Here is a 4579-nt window from a genome sequence, read left to right on the forward strand (position 1 = left end):
TATTTTTACATTGGTGAATTATTTTCATTGAAATCGGGTCACATTTTGCTATGCTTAAAATGTTGACAACCACTGGTTATAAATTTCTTTTAAACCATGAGTGTATTAATGATTATTTTAGAACCAAAACATAATAAATATAATAATAAAACTTTCATTGTGGTAAACGAAATAAAAATTTGATCTAAGTAATAGTTGTTGTGTTTTCTTCCCTATTTAGAAAAAAACAAATCTTTACGTGATCGAAAAAAAATACTATTTTCGAAATCTGCATAGCTAAATTATGAAAAATTCGTTATTAAAATCAAAACAACCTTTATGAACTTTAAATTCATAGGCCTATGTAGTGATTGACAGAAGTCAGCCAAATTAAATAAGATATATTACATAAATGTCTTCCATGCAGAACTAATATTCGCGCTATTACTCCAAATATGTTAACACAATTTTTGGCCGACATAGTACAATAAATCTACGGCCATCAACAAGTGACCAAACTACTGCAGCATTGAATCACCATTCATAACTTGATCCACTCACCATAACGGGAATCACAAAAAGACACTTACGGTAAAATTCAAGAGAAAAAAGTGTTTCTATTAAATTCATAACAACCAGATTTATATTCGGTGCTGAGAAATAGCATGTTTTCCTTATTCTATTTGAGGAGTCACGTATATAAATATTTACGTGTATTATAGAGATCTAACAGCTATCGGACTGCTTTGTCTATAAAAAATTCCTCTAATAGTCGGAGAGGTAGTGCGATATATTAAACATGTTCATCATAAATCTTTTATATTAGATTTATTATAGTTTTTGAACATTGCATCCTTTATTTAGTCACTTAGAAATTTTCAATAGTTAAAAAAAAAGTGTTATAGTAGCAATCCAACCACACTATGTTTGCTATACAGATTACCAACGAGGTAATTTAGTACTCGTTAGGCTGGCTGGAATAAAACAAACACAGTAGTGGTCTGAACACTATTTATATTAAATATTTGTTACAACGACAGTTGTTGTGGTGTGAACACCTTTCCCAAGCTGATGAAACATGGTTATAAGTAATTATACTTGTCATAAGGCATCAGTATTGAACTTATTAGATTTGTATATACATATATATATTATTGTTAATGTCCACTGATATGAAAAGGCATCAATGCTGGTCACTGCATTGTGTGTGTGTGTTTGTGTTTTCTTATAGCAAAGCCACATTGGGCTCACTGCATTCACCCATCCAAAGTCAACACAGAATTTTGCAAACTCCACACGTTAAAATTCAAGTAAACCAGTTTTGTTGTAGAAACTGATGTGACATATTTTGATTCTGTAAAACACTTCCCAAATATCACATACTAGTTCAGAAGAAACCACAAGCTCAAATAATGGAAGATTTGAAATTAAAACTCAAAACTGCAGCTTAAAAACAGACTACAATTCAACACGACATTACATATAAAATATCCTTTCAACATTACATTCAAATCAAAGAACGCTTCCAGTAACAAACTAAAAAATACATTAAAATCATAAATAAAAACAAACTATTTCGTTTCAAGTTCCAAATAAAATGAGCACTTTATGCCTTATCTATAAAATAAATATTTTAGATAAAAAATTAAACAAAATACATTTAAATTAAAACATTTTGGGAATAAAATAAAGATAAAACAAGTTTTTTTTTATATTAGAACAATATTAATAAATTAAAATGAAAATTCTATATACATCAGATAAATTTACATATACAGATATAAAAAACGAAATGGCGCAGTGGTACAGTTACGACAGAAAGTGTTCGTATCCCTGCGTCGTGGGTAGTTTTTTCCTTATAATTTAAAAAAGTATCATGATTAGGATAATGTAAATATTATACTAACACACATCTATATAAATTTTTATGTAAATTGAACTACAAATAAACTGTTTAGAAACAAATAACCAAAGATAAGAGGGGCAGAAAGTGTTCGTGCGTCTACTTTAATGGTCAGTTGTGTAGCCTTTCAGGTGAATTACTTGGCGCAATCTCTCCTCATAGCCCTCCATGATCGTTTGACAGTACTCGACAGGTATTTTTTTCCATTCTTATTTAAATAAGGCCTCCAACTCTTGCAAGCTTTTTTCGGATGACGCTGATGAACCCTGGTCTTCAACTCATGCCAAACGTTTTCAATTTGTTGAGATTGGGTGACGGCGATGGCCATTCCAGAACGCTGATATATGATTCCTCTGCAACCAGGATTGCACATATTTTGATGTGTGCTTAGGGTCACTGTCGTGCTGGAAGATCCAACGACGCCAAAGCCGCAAGTTCCGAGCATCATTCTTGATATAAGTGTCTAATATATCAACATACTCTTTTTTTTCATGATTCCGCTATATTTTCCGTAAGAAGGGGGAACGAAATTTTCCAAAGAACACCGTCCCTACAGTTAAACACGGAGGTGGCTCGATCATGCTATGGGGTTCCTTCAGCTCTTCTGGAAAATATAGCGAACCCTTTTTGTGGCCGAAAAGCTCGATTTTAGTCTCGTCTGACCAAAGAATACTCTTCCAATAGGTAAAGGGTTTATCTACATGCTTTCTTGCATACCTCAATCGTGCTTCTAATTGAACAGGCTTTAAATATGGAGTTCTACGAGGACGGCATGCTTTGAACCCAGAAGCGCGTAACATGTTCGTAACTATAGAGGTGCTTACTTCAACCCCAGTTTCCCTTACCAGTTTCCGTTTGTCATTCCGTTACGTGTTAAACGGGGGTTCCTACTCACTTCTCTGAGAACCTTCCTCTTAATTGGTAAATTAAGTTGCTAAATTGCTAGAAGTAAATTTTTTGCTGGCTAAATTCCAATAATTATGAACCAAGTGTCTAGTTCTGGAATGGTATAATGCCATTTATTCGCTAAACTAAACAAAATATTTACGGGAATATCAGTTTTTTTACACGTTCTGAAATTTACGAACACTTTCTGCTCCTCCTATTTTTGGTTATTTGTTTATAAACAGTTTATATGTCGTTTAATTTGCATAAAAATTTATGTAGATGTGCGTTAGTATAATATTTAATATACACTATATGTTTATTAGACTAATCGTGATACTTTTTAAGTTTTGAGCAAACAACTACTCGGGACGCAAGTGTACGAACACTTTCTGTCGTAACTGTATGTCTGAGGACTTATACTGCTAGAAACCGGTATCTGATTTGCTTTGTGCTTGATGGCAAACAAACAAAAATATATATAAATTTATATATGCATAATGCAAAAAGGTGCTTAAACCCAAACTTTCACTCAAACACAGAGTAATGGAAACTAAGTCAGAGAAAAGATGGAGAAGGATAATTCATACAGCAGAGTGGACAAGCCTTGATTGTCTTAATGGCTTGGGTCTTCAATACTATTTCATAGCTTAAAATAACTTCTGGAGATGGTATATTTCCATCCTTTAATACCCACTATAAATTAGCGCTGGTCAAGTGCGTGGTAGTTGTTTAATTGTACGTGTAGCGTCCGTATCTTCGCATCTATTCAGTAATCTTCTCACATAAGTAAATCAAATTATCTAACCAACAAATCACTAAGCTTTAGACATTGTGTTGAATCTATCTTATATGCAAAATCATCATTTAGTGACTTTGCGTGCCATGGCAACTATGTAGTTGCTCTTGACATAGTATAACAGAAGCAACCCTAGTCTCAGTTACCTCTATTTTACTTACAAAACTAGTATTCGAGAATGGTATGACAATAAGAAACTGAATACAAAGTGACTAAAACTGCAGACTACATCAGTTTTTACAAGTAACGTTGCCTACTTTTTTCTTCTCCAGAAATGGTGTATTGTTTCATCACTGTATTGAACAAAAACAATGCAAAAGAACATGAAACATAAACTGTGTATTTGGAGGCATTATGATTACTTCCATGACATATATTCATGCAATCTGTTGTTCTTGTGCCTGATTTCGCCAGAATTGCATTTCATCTATTCCTCAAGCAAACCTAATCAAGCATTTCTGTGATGCATCCTCTCTAGAATTCCAATGTCAGAAATGGCAATTTAGTTCTGTAGTTGATATCATTTGGATGTATTCAGAAACATGCCTTTTCACTCACAAAGTCAGTATTATCTGGTTATCTGTTACATACTAAGCTACACTAAGAACTTTAAAGTGGCAAAGTTGCTCACACCCATAACTGCTCTATAAATTACTATTTTCACCATTTGATGTTTGCTGTCTCATCTGCTGTCGAAAAGGCTCAAACTAACAGACACTGTTCACCTGTAATCTCTCTTGACTGGTCTTGTTAGAGCCAGATTTTATTTTATATGGCCGAAAAATGTCTGGCGATCCGATGAGATAATCCTATTTACTCTTACTGTCACCACACTACATATCATCTTGACAAATTTCAGATGCCTGTATCTCCTGTGCACTATAAGTTTTTGCTATTTCTGCGTACTCCATATTCGAAAACATTACCTTTCAAGTTTATTGTGAAAATCCGGCATCTTGACAAATACTTCTCAAAGGCCATTACACTTTCTCTGAAAATCAGTTTCTTTTAGC

The sequence above is a fragment of the Tachypleus tridentatus genome, chromosome 1 (assembly GCF_004210375.1).
Source record: "Tachypleus tridentatus isolate NWPU-2018 chromosome 1, ASM421037v1, whole genome shotgun sequence".
In the NCBI taxonomy this organism is placed as follows: Eukaryota; Metazoa; Arthropoda; class Merostomata; order Xiphosura; family Limulidae; genus Tachypleus; species Tachypleus tridentatus.